This window comes from Nicotiana tomentosiformis, chromosome 1 (assembly GCF_000390325.3).
Source record: "Nicotiana tomentosiformis chromosome 1, ASM39032v3, whole genome shotgun sequence".
Classification (NCBI taxonomy): domain Eukaryota; kingdom Viridiplantae; phylum Streptophyta; class Magnoliopsida; order Solanales; family Solanaceae; genus Nicotiana; species Nicotiana tomentosiformis.
In genome coordinates this window covers 82,428,736-82,446,606 of record NC_090812.1, presented here as the reverse complement: position 1 = coordinate 82,446,606, position 17,871 = coordinate 82,428,736, and positions in this window count along the sequence as shown.

Below are 17,871 nucleotides of genomic sequence, written 5' to 3'. Positions count from 1 at the left end.
ATGAACACTTGGCATAAAATGAGGCAAGAAAATGTTATATTATGCGTATTCCCAAATATGAAATACTTTTGCAAACCAAAATAATGTGCTCCAGTAAGAAGCACGGGGTTAGAAAAGAAAAAGAGACTAAGTGGTGCAAGTATTATCCTAATAGAATTGTCTCTTTGGGAGTTGGAAGCCTATAATACATGGTAATAAGCCTATGGTAGGCATAATAACAAAATACAATATGAATTTATGTAAGAGAAATATTACAAAGGACATGGTGGTATCTATGAGTTGGTTAAGGTTAAGAAAATAGAAACATGTACACTGATGTTCGAGAATGGATGATAAACTTGCTCCACAAGGAGGAAGTGAAATGAATATTTGCGTAGTGAACTTGTAAGATATGATGTTATTCAAATTGATATCTAAAGGAAACTCAAAAGTTACAAGTACAAGTGAAGGTATAAATCACCCACGTGATGGTGGACCTAAGCAAGACAAATATCTTGTTGGTATTCGGATGGGATAAAAGAAGTATTATGGAAGGAGTTGGCAACTAGAGAATCAAGGGTCCTATGAGGACAAACTATGCTTAGATGTAATTTTATATTAATGAAAGTCTTCGAATGGAAGAAATAGAATTTTAATGTATGCAAGAAATGCTCTTTAATGTGCGACTTGGTGTATACATAATAGAAAGAGAATACAGATATGCATGATAGTAATATGTGTTTCAATATAGAGTAACCGGTGTTGGAATGAGCGAGGTATAGATGTGCAACTATTTAAAGTAATAAAGAATTATTTTATGCAATTTTGGTATATGCGCATTCATGTGAGACTTATATATTTTGTTGTTATACGTTGATAACGTATGTGTGGCCGTGCGGATCCTAAATAGTTTGTTGTTGTACATTGAGCATATATGTGCGGTCGTGTGGGGCCTAGAAATCATATTATCTAAAGATATTTGGTTGTTGAATTATATTGAATTTGGTGCCCATGTAGGGGCTTGTTCAGGACAGGTTGAAGTTCTGGGATAGTCTCAATTGCAGGGGATACTCTACCGAAAATTTTAAGAATTTAGAGAGTTAGCCAAATTTTGGAGCCTTAAGGAAGTCAAAACTTTGGAAGAATATCCAAGACCCATATGAAGTCAGGAATGATGGTTAAGGTGAAATGAGGATAATTACATTCCTAATAATGACTTGCAAAATATTCGAGGATGAATGTTCTTAAGTGGGGGATAATGTAACACCCCGGAAAATGTTCGAAGAGTTTTAAGACCATTAAGGAGATTGGCAGGTGCTAATTATATTAATTCGGGTACGAACAAGACTGATAATTTGAATGATATCAATTTATAATGATAATATATTTATGAGGTACATTAATAACGGTTTATGGTCTAAAAAGATCCCTAAGGCTAAGTCAAGTTGAAAATTATACGATGGGTTAAAGTTTCAAGTGAGTTCGCACAAGACTTAACTTCAAACGTTCATAACTCTCTTGATATGAAGGATTATATGTTGTATAACCTATCGAAAGAAAGATCTACGTGTCTAGTTTCTAAATCTTCAAATCATTTGTCATTTGGAGATTCCTACAAGAAGTTATGACCATTTTACTAAAGGGTGGCAGAACAGCATAGCAGGGTAGCCTACGCACCATTGCGTAGGCAAATCCAGTAGCTTCAAGGGTCATTTTAAGAGCTGAAAAACGTGGGTTTAGAGAGAGAATGAGTTAGTTCTTCATCTTGGAATGGATTTCTAGCGAGAAGGAGGAGCTCTTACACCATGGATACACTTTAAGGTAAGTTATTTTGGTACATGGATTATTATATAACATAATTTAGTGATAATACTAACATTATTATGGATCAAATCCATAGGAAATGGGTTGAATCTTCAAGAACACCAAAAAGAGAAAAAGTTAGATTCTTCCACCAAGAGGTAATCCCTTCACTTGAGCTTCATATATATGTCATTTTGGAGTATGGGTAGCATGTTTATGAGTTTTATTTGAAGTTGTAATGGGATATTGTATGAACCCTAAGGGAGTGTCTTGAAAATGATATTTTGGGAAAAGAAAAAGATGAATAGTGATGAATTGATATAAAAGGTTTGAGTTTCTAATGATTCCAATATACTTGATAACTTAATTGATGAACGAATTGAATAGGAAATCACCATTTTGACGAGATACAACACTAGTTCTTGAAATGGGTGTTCTTGAACATAGGGTTTTGTTGGAGAAGACAATGAATAGTGACTTAATGATGGGTAATTAGCATAGTATTATTAATGATTCAAAATGAGTATTAAATGATAAGAATGGAATTGAATTGGCTAATAGATGAGCCTATTGGATAATTTGGGATGGTTGAAGGCTTGTTGCCGAATTATGAAGCCTAAATGGATATTTATTTTGATGTAGTTGGGATATCTAATGGTAGGTATTGAATTGTGGGTGATATTTGGACATTTTAATCAATTGGAGCATTGTAGTATTTTTGGAGCTTAAAGATTTGAGGGTTGAGTTGAGGTCGGATTTTGGTAAAATTGGTATGGCTAGACTCGTGATTGAATGGGCTATCGAATTTTGTAACTTTGTCAGGTTCCAAGATGTGGTCCCCACGAGTGATATTTGGGGAATAATTTTGGATTTTGTGGAAAATATTAGTATTTTGATATGGAATTGTGAGGATAATTATGGGATCGGTCCCCACGAGACTGGAGAGATTGATGACTGAGTGAGGCCGAGGGCCTAATTGTGAGGATAATTATGGGATCGGGCTGCACGCCGCAGCAGGCCAGACTGGCTTATTATAGCACGTGAGTTGTCCGTGAGGATCCAGATGTCGATACTATAGCACGTGAGTTGTCTGTGCAGCACTTGAGTTGTCCGTGCGGATCCAGGTATTGATACTATAGCACATGAGTTGTCCATGTAGCATGTGAGTTATCCATGCAAATTATAGCGCTTGGGCTGAAGGAGCCCCTTCGGAGTCTGTACATACCCCTAGTGAGCGCAGGTACCTTCTGAGTGCGAGTGCCGAGCGATTTGGAGGATTGAGTGACTGTGAGGACTGAGTGATGGGGAAGACTGAGTGAATTGATACTCTGAGAGTATGCATATGAGTTCATCTTTGAGATACATTGCATTGACATACACACATGACATACATGAATAGAGATGTATTTTTCCTCATGTGGTATGATATTACATCATTCATGATTTCTCACATATGTTGGTAGATGGGCACAGTGATGCATTTGTTTTTACACTAGTTATTTGGAAAGAAAAATAAAACATCTTATTTATTATTGAAAACATTTTGGGAAAATTATTGTTTTCAAACTTATTCATATTTTTGGAAACTCCGGTAAACGATTTGGGTTTTCATTGATGTACTTGAAAGGCAGAACTATTTTCAGAAATCATGTTTTTGCTGAGCATTTGATTGTTGAGTTACTTCTGGTATTACATGTTTAAGTTGTTATGAACTATTGTTGGTTATTGAAGTTGGGACCCGACCTTGTTACAAGCTCATCACTACTTTCAACCTAAGGTTAGGTTTGTTACTTATTGAGTACATGGGGTCGGTTGTACTCATACTATACTTCTGCACCTTGCGTACAGATCTTGGCTGCTGATGTTGCTGTGTTCGTTGGGAGCTGGATCTGAAGATATACCTGTGTTCCGGTTGTAGCTGCCCCTTGTTCATGGTAGCCTTAGTTTCATAAAACTCTGTTTATGTACTTTTCAAACAGATGATGTATTTACTTCATACCAGCTTTGTAAACTCTATTCTTAGAAGCTCATGATTTGTACTATCAGTTCTTGGGAAAATGTTTTGGTTTGAGATATTTGCTTTTAATTAATTGCCTTATTAATTTTATTAGAATTGGATAGTTGGTAATTGGCTTACCTAGCGGGTTGGATTAGGTGCCCTCACGACTAGTTGGATTTTGGGTCGTGACTGTTACTCTGGCAGGTGGATAGACCCAATTACAAGGGAGACTCTACCGAAATTTCTGAAATAATTTGGGAGTTAGAAAACTTTGGGGGATTGAGACGTGCGAAAGAAGAGATAAGTTATGTTATGTGTTTGAGGGCGGACTCTACTTCTCATTCAAGGGCGAATGATCCTAAGTGGGGGAGAATGTAACACCCCGAAAAAATTTCAAAGTACTTCAACACTATCAAGAAAGTTGATCTGTGTGTAGGCACGAGTTGCTATAGCCAGTTGAGACTAATACCATGCATTGATGTGAAAATCAGGCCTTTTGAAAATGTTTGGAGTGTAAGAAATTGGTTTTAAAGTTTATAAGTATGGATAAAAGAAATAATCTCAACTGAGAAGGTGTTGTCAGACCCATGCTAAATTGCGAAACATAGAATCACCTGCGGGTATGTGTGTAATAATACACTCAGTAATTTAATATCCTCAGAATAATTCTTGGCACGTTCGAGGACGAACGTATGTTTTAAGAGGGGGAGAATGTAACGACCCGACTTGTCATTTTTAGAATCTATGTGACTTCAGCGACTTAAGGTCCCAAGCAACTTCGTAATATATATTATGACTTGCGTGTACGGTCTAGTTTGGTTTTCGGAAAATTCAGAATTAAATTTAAAGAACAATTCTCATTTTTGAAGCTTAAATGGAAAGAGTTGACTGGAGAGTTGACTTTTGAGCAAACGACCCCGAAATAGAATTTTGATGATTTCAATAGCTCCGCATGGTGATTTTGGACTTAGGAGCATGTCCGAAATATTGTTTGGAAGTCCGTAGTGAATGTTTGCTTGAAATGGCGAAAGTTGAATTTTTGGGAAGTTTGTCCGGGGAGTTGACTTTTGATATCGGAGTCGGAATCTAGTTCTGAAAATTTTCATTGATCTGTTATATCATTTATGACTTGTCTGCAAAATTTGAGGTCAATCGGAATTGATTTGTTACGTTTCAGCACAAAATATAGAAGTTGAAAGATTTGAAAACTCATAATTCGATTCGATGCACGATTCGTAATTTTGGCATTGTCTGACGTGGTTTGAAGCATTGATTAAGTTTGTATTGTATTTTGGGACATGTTGGTATAATTGGTTAAGCTCCCGAGGGCCTCGGGTGGATTTCAGAAGGTTAACGGAATGGATTTCGGACAAAAGGAGCTGCTGGAAATTTTCTGCTGCAGAAGCTGTTTTTGGACAGCAACTGGTGCAATCGCAGAGCTGACTTTGGAAGCTTATATCTCGAAATCTATAAGGAAACTGAAAATGTTCAAAACTTGAAAGTTGTAGCCCTTTATCATTTGGACATTTGTACAGAAAGTTATGGTCTACTAAATAAAGGCCGGTAAAGCAGTTTCGCCAGAAATTTCAGATATGCAGAGCTAACTTTGGAAGCGTATATCTCGAAATCTATAAGGAATCTGGAAATTATATAAACATGAAAGTTGTATACCGTTGATTCTAGTTTCTAGAATGATAAACCATTAATCATTTGGATGTTTTTACAGAAAGTTATGATTGATTGACTGAAGGCTGGTACGGCAGACTTTGGCTATAGCAGTGTGCATACCCAGAAATTTCTCTTGCACTGGGCTGACTTTGGGAGCTTATACCTCACAAGCTATAAGGAACTTGAAGATGAATAAAACATGAACATTGTAGCCCTTGGTGTCTAGTTTCCAGAAAGTTAAACCATTTATCATTTGGACATTGGTACAGAAAGTTATGATCGACTAACCAAAGCCTAGTACTGCAGTTTTTACTACAATTTCTGGTTGGAAAGTTAAATTAGGTCGCATTTTAAAGATGCGACCTACCTTGGCAGAAGCTATATTTTGGGGTTTCGGCTATTTTAACATATTTGGAGCTATGGAACTCGGATTGAAGCGATTTTTGAGGCGATGTCTATCATATGGATTGGGGTAAGTATTCTATATCCAAAAGTGATTATACTTCATGAGTCCATGGTTATATTCATCATTTATTTCAGATTTAAATGGAAGAAATCAAGATTTTTGCAAAACTTTTCAAGAACAAAACTTTTAGATTTGGAGGTCGAGTTGTTATCGAAATTTGATAAAATTTTTATGGGTGGACTCGTAATTGAATGGGTTGTCAGATTTTGTGAGTTTCGTCAGATTCCGAGATGTGGGCCCCGCGGGCAATTTTTGAGTTAAATTTCGGATTTTGTTGGAAAATTAATATTTTCATATGGAATTAATTCCTATAATTAGTATTCACTGAATTGAACTAATTTGGTTAGATTTGAGCTGTCCGGCAGTCAATTCAAGCAAGAAGGCGATTTTGGAATATCGGCCTAACTTCAAAAGGGTAAATATCTTGCCTAACCTTGAGTGGGGGAATTACCCCTTAGGCATTGAGTCTTATATAAAAATTGTGTGATTGGAAGTCGTGTACGCGAGGTGATGAGTACGTACTCAGGCTTATACGTACAAATTTTATTGGTTTAAAATTTTAGGCATTTTTATGTATTAAATTGGATAATTGTTGGCATTAGTAAATTTTTGAATTATCATTCCTCATTCTTTATTTGTCAAGTTTATATTTTATATAATAATTTGTTATTGTCACTTGGATTTTATGTGAATTCCGTGTGTTTGTTGATTTGATGTTTTTCTTGGAATTAAATTCATGATGGAATCCATATTATATATGGAATCCATATATAATAATTTATTTTATATAATAATTTGTTATTGTCACTTAAATTTATTAAATAAGTTTAAATTGAGGAGTTAATATAATTATCAAGAATTTGGATTAATGAAGGCGTTGCCCTCTACTGAGTATTTTTTACCTTTGTTGATTGTTTTGAGGTTTTATATACGTTGTGTGCAGCCTTGGGCTATTTGTTGAGAAATTTATTGATTCTGCTACATATTTGAAATTTGGTTGTGGTGAGTGGCAAATTGTGATATGAATTGTTGTATTGTGTTGTGGTTTAAACACTCTCCTTGATATTATTTATGCTTCCTACCTTGCTTGTCAATGATATACATGTGCTTGGTAAGAAAGAGTGTAAAGCACGAAGGGTGATGCCATGCCATTTGAGAGTGTAAAGCACGAAGGGTGATGCCGTGTCATTTGAGAGTGTAAAGCATGAAGGGTGATGCCGTGCCATTGAGAGTGTAAAAGCACGAAGGATGATGCCGTGCCATTTCATTTATATTATCTGGTGAGGATGAGAGTAAACGCACGAAGAGTATGCCGTGCCCTTATTTTTATATTATCATATATTCATGGCACGAAGGGTGTTTCCGTGAAGGCGAGGATGAGAGACATACATTATATTGTGATATCGTTTTGTTGTGTATACATTCATGCCTTTATCTTGAATGTTATTGTGCACCTACATTTTCTATGCGACTTGTAGTCGTGGTTGCTTCCTGTGTGCCTCCCCCTTTTATTTCTTTTATTGTTATTGGCATTTTCCCCACCTAGTTGATACTGTTATATGTAAGCACGGTGAGAAAGAGATAAATGCACGAAGGGTGTTACCGTGTCAATTGATTTGATCTACATATATACATTGGGTGAGAATGAGACAAGTGCACGAAGGTACTTCCGTGCCATTTGATGTAATATATTGAATATATTTCTCACACCAGGAAAGTTAAATGAGGTGTCACATGGTGACTTTTACTTGAAAGAATTATATTCGAAAGAAATTTATTTGAAAGAATTGTATTTGAAAGAGATTTATTTGAAAGAATTATATTTGAAATATATTTATTTGAAGGAATTATGTTTGAAAGAGATTTATTTAAAAGAATTATATTTGAAGATATTTATTTGAAGGAATTGTATTTGAAAGAGATCTATTCGAAAGGATTATATTTGAAATATATTCATTTGAAAGAGATTTATTTGAAAGAATTATATTTGAAGATATTTATTTGAAGGAATTATATTTGAAAGATATTTATTTGAAGGGAGTCTATTCGAATTATATTTATTGGAAAGTATTATATCCTGGAGATTATGATTTGAAAAGCATATGGGCGAAAGATTTATATTTGAAAGACTTGATTAATTGTTTGTACTTGTACTCATTATTTGTTGAACAATATTAATGGTGTTCTTGTTGACCTGCTATGTATATCACTGGTTGATTAGTGTTTCCATCATTGTTATTTGTTTTCTATTATTTTTGTATGCTATATTGCACAGGTTATTAGATTAGTGAGTGTCTTGACTGTACCTCGTCACTACTCCATTGAGGTTAGTCTTGATACTTACTGGGTACCGACTGTGGTGTACTCATACTACACTTCTGCACATTTTGTGCAGAGCCAGGTATTGGAGATATCAGACTCGGACAAAGTTAGAGTGTGATCGCAAGGATTCAAGGTAGAGTTGTTTGGTCATCGCATTCCCTTGGAGTCTTTCCATTTTATGGTACTGTTAATTATGAATCAAACAGTATTGAGTATTCGATCCTTGAGATCATTTCATGTATTCAGTTAGAGTTCATGACTCAAGATTACCAGTCTTGGGAGGTTGTATTAAATTATATGTTTTATTTTTAAAAAAAATTGGCTTGAATTGTAATTATAATCGGCTTATTTAGTCGTAGAGACTAAGTGTCATCACGACGTATGTGGTGGGATTTTGGGTCATGATAGAATCTCTGCCGGATAACTGGAATAACCACTGTAAGAACCCCGTGCCGGTGGTGCATTAAAAGAACTTAATGTAGCACCCCGAAATTGCTGAAATTATTTCTGTGATCCTGCTGGTACTGGAATGTAGAATTATTAAGGACGCGGGAATACCGCAAGCCCCAGCATCATCCCATACAAATCTCACCTCTTAATCATATACAGGTTTCGAAGAACCTTTCAATACTGCCTAAATACATCTCAGGCCAAAACTGATATAACACATGACCCCACAATCTGATCGTCGATAGTTGACTCCCTTCACTTGGCGCAAAACCATAGGACACATTTCGATGATCCACAATACTAACCTTCATCGCTCGTAGGACACCGGTCATAAGACACCTCAAGCCATTTATTTGGCGCATGTCATCCTTGTGACGGTTAAAATCGCTTTCTCTAGTGCCTTGACTGCTAGTATGTACCCTTAGCTAAATAGAAATCCCATACGAACTACATAGTCTCTAATACCACCAACTATCTTCATATCTACATCCACCTCGTGACCCTACCACGATTGTGATGATTAGGCAATTAATTAAACCTTCTTATGATCATACTTATCAACCAAATGTCAGAACCTGTTGCATCCCCATGTGCACAACTGAATGATCTCTAAATACTTCCGCATCCTCGATCTGGACGACACGTTGTAACAATGGTTGAGCAACCCTGGGACCCTCATAACCCCTCTATAGTATCGCAAACCGTTGGCGCATAGTTGATACCGAGTGCGAAATATCATACACGAGTGGATGCAAAAGAACATAAAATATATGCTTCAAGCTGAATAAATGTCGCACGATAAGGAATGAAAGAAGTGAATTTTTCCTACTAGCTCTGTAGCCTCTCGAAGATAAGTACAGACGTCTCCGTACCGATCCGCAAGACTCTATTAAACTCGTTCGTGACTCGTAGAACCTATGAACCTAGAGCTCTGATACCAACTTGTCACGACCCAAAAATCCCACCATAGGCGTCATGATGGCACTTAGTCTCTAAGACTAAGTAAGCCGATTATAATCATAATTCAAGCCATTTTTTTAAAACATATAATTTAATACAACCTCCCAAGACTGGTAATACCGAGTCACGAACCCTAACTGAATACATGAAATTACCTCGAGGATCGAATATACAGTATTGTTCGAATAAGAAATTAACAGTACAATAAAATGGAAAGGCTCCAAGGGACTGCGATTACCAAACAGTCCTACCTTGAATCCTTGCGATCATACTCTAATCTCTGTCCGAATCCGATATCTACAATACCTGACTCTGCACAAAAATGTGCAGAAGTGTAGTATGAGTAAACCACGGTCGGTACGCAGTAAGTATCAAGACTAACCTCAGTAGATTAATGACGAGGTACAGTCAAGACACTCACTAGTCAAATAACCTGTGCAATATAGCATACAAAAATAATAGAAAACAAATGGCAGTGATAGCAACACCAATCAACTAGTGATTTAAATAGCAAGGCAACAGGAACACCATAAATATTGCTCAAACGAATAATAAACACAGGTACTACCAATTAATCAAGTCCTTCAAAATTTACATCTTTTATCTATAAGTTTTTCAATAAAAGTCTCTAGAATATAATCCTTTTCAATAAATATATTTCGAATATACTTCCTTCAAATAAATATCTTTCCATTATAATTCTTTCAAATAGATATCTTTCAAATATAATTCTTTCAAATAAATATCTTTCGAATATAATTCTTTCAAATACATATCTTTCAAATATATTCTTTCAAATAAATATCTTCCGAATATAATTCTTTCAAGTAAGTATCTTTCAAATATAATTCTTTCAAGTAAATATCTTTCAAATATAATTCCTTTCAAGTAAATATCTTTCTAATATAATTCCTTCAAGTAAATATCTTTCAAATATACTTCTTTCAAGTAAATATCTTTGTAATATAATTTTTTAAAATAAATATCTTTCTAACATAATTCTTTCAAATAACAGTCATCATGTGACACCTCATTTAACTTTCCTGGCGTGAGAAATATATTCAACATATCACATCAAATGGCACGACAATACCTTCGTGCACTTGTCTCATTCTCACCCAATATATATATGTAGATCAAATCAATTGGCACGGCAACACCCTTCCTGCATTTATCTGTTTCTCACCGTGCTTGCATATAACAATATCAACTGGGTGGGGGAAATGCCAATAACAATAAAAGAAATAAAGTGGAGGCACACATGAGGCAACATCGACAACAAGTCACATAGAAAATATAGGTGCACAATAACATCTCAAGATAAAGGCATGAATGTATACACAACAAAACGATATTACAATATAATGTATGTCTCTCGTCCTCGCCTGCACGGAAACTGTCACGACCCAAAATCAACCGTCGTGATGGTGCCTATCGTGGAACTAGTCCAGCCTCAACTCAACAACCCAATACCAACAACAATAAGTTTGAAATCATTAACGGAAGCATTTAACATTTAAAGAAAAACTGTTCAAAACATAAGAAAATCCCAAAGTGATACAATCCAGAATAAACCAGGGTGCCACTAAGTACATGAGCGTCTAGATCAGAAATACAGTCTACTACAGTGTCTAGAGATATAAACTGAAAGTACGACAAAGATAAAGAAGGAGAGTCAAAGCTCGCAAACGCAGTGCAGCTACCTTGATAGTCTCCAAAACTCTAGAATCCTCAATTAGCAATCGCCGCTACGACCGGTATCGCCTAGATCTGCACACGAGATACAGGGAGTAACGTGAGTACACCAACTCAGTAAGTAACAAGTCCAAACTTTGGACTGAAAGGTAGTGACGAACTCAACCTCAACAGGTATAACATAAACAATTGTGCAGAAACGTAGGCATGCTTTCAAGTCAAATATACAACTCAAACAATAAAGGAAATACAGATCTGAACAGTGTAAGGTATACAACTTCGCTATCTCTATATGCCAATGCATAGACTATATGAAATACACCATGTGCTCCACTCTCAAGTATTCAACCACTCAGTACTGTATATGGCCATCTGGCCCAAGGAAATCCATCCCGGAACATATACAACACTGACTATAAGGCACTAGTACCGAGGAAAAAGGGCAATCCAACCCTGTGGAGAAATCCATCTCCGGGTATCAAGTGCTTCGGACAAATCCATGTCCAGGGAAATCCATCCCTCAATACTATCATCTGCGCTCACTAGGGGTGTGTTACAAACTCCGGAGGAGCTCCTACAGCCCAAACACTATCATAATCATCAATATAACTGTTGCAGTGTGCAGCCCGATCCCATAATTGTCACTCATAACCAGGCTCTCGGCCTCACTCAATCATCAACCTCTCCAGTATCACCCACGGGCTCACTATGTCATGAAAAGAAACCCAGAACAATGATATGATGACTCAATAACTAATCGACACTGAGATATGATATAAAAATACATGAACATGACTGAGTACGGAATATTAATGAAAATAATGAGATGACAGCAAGAAACGACCACTAAGGGTCCCAATAATACCAGCATAAAGCCTAAACATGATATCTAGCATGATTTACAGCTCAATTACTTTATCACATGATGAAAGCATGGATATTAACAGAATAGAGTCACTAAATGGTGCCATGGAATCACCCAGGCCACAATTCTATCGGTGCACGCCCGTCCCTTGGCATGTGCGTCACCTCAATACCAGTCACATAACACGTAATTTGGGGTTTCGAACCGTCAAAACCAAGTTTGGAAGCATTACTTACCTCAAACCAAGCAAAATCCTACTCCGCGATGCCCTTGCCTCTCAAATCGGCCTCCGAATGTCCCGAATCTAGCCACAAGTAATACAATACGATCAATATAGGCTAAAGGAATCAATTCCACAAGAAAAATATCAAATTATAGCCAAAATCCGAAATCGACTCAAACCCGGCCCCTAGGCCCATGTCTCGGAATCCAACAGAAATCACAAAACCTGAAAGCCCATTCACTCATGAGTCTAACCATACCAAATTTATCAAAATTCAACCTCAATTGGTCATTCAAATCCCCAAAAATCCGCTCTCCAAAATCCCAAGCCCTAGCCCCCAATTTCACTCCAAAACCCCACTGATTAGGTAAGAAATCAATGGAAAAACACCATAGCTAAGGATAATTAGGCTCAAGGAACTTACCTCAGTGAATAACCTTAAGTTGCTTTCAAAAATCACCTCAAAAGCTCCAAAGTCCAAGTTCAAAATTGTGTAAATGAGGAGAAAATCTCGAAGTCCTCTATTTATACATTTTGCCCAGTGAAACCGCACCTGCGGTCCCTTTTGTCGCTTTTGCAATGCCGCATCAGCGGACAATGCTCCGCTTCTTCGGAAAGTCACTTAAAACCCCTGGACCGCTTCTGCAACTCTCAACCACATCTGCGATCATCGCAGGTGCAGAAACTACCTCGCACCTGCGCATGCCTGCCCGCATCTACGACTCTCGCATGTGCGAGAATACCTCCGCACTTGTGGTTCCTGCCCAGATCCTCCATGGCCGCATTTGCGGCTTCTCAGTCGCTCCAGCAGGCTCGCACCTGCGGCTCCCACTCCGCAGGTGCGAAAGACACCAGAATCAGCAGCTTCAGCTGCACTTCTCCAACTCCAAACCTTCCGTTAACCACCCGGAATCACCCCAAGTCCCTCGGGACCATAGCCAAACATACCAACATATCCTATAACCTCATACAATCTTAGTCGAACCTTCGTATCACTCAAAACAACATCGAAACACCAAATTATGCCCGGGGTTCAAGCCTAAGAACTTCTAAACTTCCGAATTCCACAAACGATGTCGAAACCTACCAAACCACGTTCGGATGACCTCAAATTTTGCACACAAGTTATAAATAACACCACGAACCTACTCCAACTTCCAGAAATCCAATCCGACCCCGATATCAAAATTTCCACTGTCGGCCAAAATCGCCAAAATTCTAATTTCCACCAATTCAAGCCCAATTCTACCACGGACCTCCAAATCACATTCTGGACGCGCTCTAAGTCTAAAATCACCTAACGGAACTAACAAAACAATCAAAATTCAAATCTGGGGTCGTATACACATAAGTCAACATCCGGTCAACTCTTCCAACTTAAGCTCTCAACTAAGAGACTATGTGTCTCAATTCGCTCTGAAACCACTCTGAACCCGAGCCAACTACCCCGGTACATCATAATATAGCTGAAGAACACAAAAAGAAGCAGAAAATGGGGGAACGGGGCTATAACTCTCGAAACGACTGGCCGGGTCGTTATAGAAACACCCTTCGTGCCATGAATATATGATAATATAAAAATAATGGCACGACATCACCCATCGTACTTTTACTCTCGTCCTCACCTGATAATATAAATTAAATGGCACGGCATCACCCTTCGTGCTTTACACTCTCAATGGCACGGCATCACCCTTCGTGCTTTACACTCTCAAATGGCACGGCATCACCCTTCGTGCTTTACACTCTCCCTCACATGATAATATAATTCAAACCCTTTGTGCTTTACACTCTTCCTTTCCAAGCACATATATATCAATAGCAAGTAAGGTAGGAAGCATAAATAACATCAAGGAGAGTGTTTAAACTACAGCACAATACAACAATTCATATCACAATTTTCCACTGACCACAACCAAATTCCAAATATGTAGCAGAATCAATAAATTTCTCAACAAATAGCCCAAGGCTCCACGCAACATATATAAAACCTCAAAACAATTAACAGAGATGGAAAATACTCAGTACAGGGCAACACCTTCATTAATCTAAATTCTTCATAATTATATAAACACCTCTTCTTAAGCTTATTTAATTAATTATTTGTAGATGAAAAATTCATAATGAAATTAATTTCCAAGAAATATCAAATCATCAATTCACGGAATCCACATAAATATACAAGTAATAATCACATCAAATTGTCATATAAAAATAAATTCAACAAACACGAATTGAAGCATGGTAAAATAGATGATTTAATATATGCCAATAATAATCCAATTTACCACACAATATTTCTATGACCTTAACCCAATATAATTTGCACATATACGCCTGAGTACGTACTCGTCACCTCGCGTACACGGCTTTTCATATTTCGCAAATGGCACATAAGACTCGATGCCTAAGGAGTAATTCCCCCACTCAAGGTTAGGCAAGATACTTACCTTTTTGAAGTTATGCCGATATTCCAAAATCGCCTTCTTGCTTGAATTGACATCCGTACAGCTCAAATCTATCCAAATTAATTGTACAACTTCATTAAAATTCATCAAAAATAATCCCAGATAATAAAATGTCGACTTATAATATTATTCTAAAAAGACAACCAAAGTCAACGCAGGGCCCGCCTCTCAAAACCAGACATAATTTTTACAAAATTCGAACACTCATTCCGATACGAGTTCAAGCATACCAATTTTATCTAATTTCGATAACAACTCGACCTCCAAATCTTAAATTTTCATTTTTGAAAGGTTTTTACAAAAATCCCAATTTTCTCCATTAAACTCAAATTAAACGATGAATATAATCATAGATTCATGAAATATAATCACTTTAGGATATAGAACACTTACCCCAACCAAGCTTGTGAAAAATCCCTCCAGAATCGCCTAAATCCGAGCTCCAAAAATCCAAAACGAAAATGGAAAAATGACCAAGTTCAATCCTTATGTTTCTGCCCAGTTTCGCACCTGCAGACACATTTGTCGCTCCTGCGAATTCGCTTTTGCGAGAAAATTCTCGCTTTTGCGACGTCCACAAGCCACTGCCCTCTCGCACATGCAGAAGAGCTTCCGCTTCTGCAATCACGCAGGTGCGGAAAATGCATCGCACCTGCGACCTCTACCCATTCCAGTCCAGGCCGCATCTGCGACCATTTTATCACTTTTACGGTTACGCACCTACGACCATTTCCATCGCAGGTGCGATTGCAACAGAACTGGAAAAGTTAAAGAATTCCTTCAAGCACAATTTTGGTCCGTTTAACCATCTGAAACTCGCCCGAGGCCCCCGGGACTTTAACCAAATATACCAACATGTCCCAAAATAAAATATGAACTTAGTCGAGGCTTTAAACCACGTCAAACAACGCTGAAATTAAGAATCGCGCATCGCGCATCGAATCGAATTATGAGTTTTCAAATCATACAACTTCTATATTTTGCGCCGAAACGTATCAAATCAATCCGGAAGGACTTCAAATTTTGTACACAAGTCATATATGACGTAGTGGAGCTATTCCAGTTTCTAGAATTGAAATCCGACCTCGTTATCAAAAATTCAACCTTCGATCGAACTTTCCAAAAATCTTCTATTTTTCATCTTTCGCCAAAATGCGTCGAATTGTCCTACGGACTTCCAAATCCAAATCTGAACATACACCTAAGTCCGAAATCACCATTCGAAGCTATTGACATAATCAAAATTCCATTCCGGGGTCATTTGCTCAAAAGTCAACTCTCTGGTCAACCCTTTCCATTTAAGCTTCAAAATGAGAATTGTTCTTTAAATTTATTTTCGAATCTTCCGAAAATCAAACTCGACCACTCTCGCGGGTTATAATACATATTGTGAAGCTGCTCGAGATCTTAAGTCACTGAACGCGACGTTAATTCTTAAAACAACAAGTCGGGTCGTTACATTCTCCACCTCTTAAACATACATTCAACCTCGAACATGCCAAGAATCTTTCTGAGGACATTAAATTACTAAGTGTATTCTTACACACATACTCGCGGGTGATTCTATGTTTCGCAATTTAACATGGGTCCGACAGCACCATCTCAGTTGAGATTATTTCTTTTATCCATGCTTATAAACTTTAAAACCAATTTCTTACACTTCAAACATTTTCAAAAGGCCTAATTTTCACATCAACGCACGGTATTAGTCTCAACTGGCTATAGCAACTCGTGCCTACGCACACATCAACTTTCTTGATAGTGTTGAAGTACTTCAAAATTCTTCCGGGGTGTTACATTCTCCCCCACTTAGGATCATTCGCCCTTGAATGAGAAGTAGAGTCCTCCCTCAAACACATAACATAACTTATCTCTTCTTTCGCACGTCTCAATCCCCCAAATTTTACTAACTCCCAAAGTTTTCAAAAATTTCGGCAGAGTCTCCCCTATAAATGGGGCATATCCACCTGCCAGAGTAACACAAAAACAACTCCTAACAACACATCCACAACCCAACAAAGCACCACAATGTATATATCAATAACACTAATCTCAACATTACAAGCACCGCATTATCATAATGATATCAGGACATGAAGCACATCATATGTATGCCCATCACCACATCTCTAGTCTTAATAGTTGTTCATAATCAATTACAACATCTCCAATTAAACTCATATTAATCAAAACCTCATTTCGGATTTCCACAACACTGACAACAAAATATGAGGCATGAAGACCTCATAACCATTTACCCGACTTAACGAGTCACATTTAACGCCGCCTGGGCACTCACCTGGTAGGCTAAATGTCACGACCCTAGACTCAAACCTGTCGTGATGGCGCCTATCGACCATACTAGGCCAGCCGACTCCCACAATACTAGAACAATTCATTCAAAGATATGCCAAAAGGTGTCCTGTATAGAAAAACTTCATAAAAGAAACAAGGGTTGAACTCAAAAATAGAAATGCGGAATGAAAAGCCCCAAACATCGGGGTGTCACTGAGTCATGAGCAACTACTAAAAACTGGTTCGACAACAATAAGACTAACATAGTCTGGGAAAAATCCAAAATACAACTAAGGGGGGAGATAAAGAAGGAGAAAACAGGGCCACGATCGCCAGGCAGCTACCTTGCTAACTCCAATGATCAGCTACAGGAATATCAGTAGCCGCTACCGTGACCAAAAATGCCTGGATCTGCACATAAGGTACAGGAGTAACATGAGTATACCAACTTAGTAAGTAACAGAAATAAATAAAGGCTAAGAAGTAGTGACGAGCTAAATGCAAGTACCGTTCATATCACAAAAATTTAGTAAAGTGCGGCATGCTTTGTAACTAGAGTTTAAGTTAAATCAGCTTGTTTAAATCAAGTTCAAGTAAATCAATTAGAAATATCTTTCAACAGTTCTCAAACAAGGACAAGTAACTAAGAGCATGGATGATGAAATCATATACTGCCCC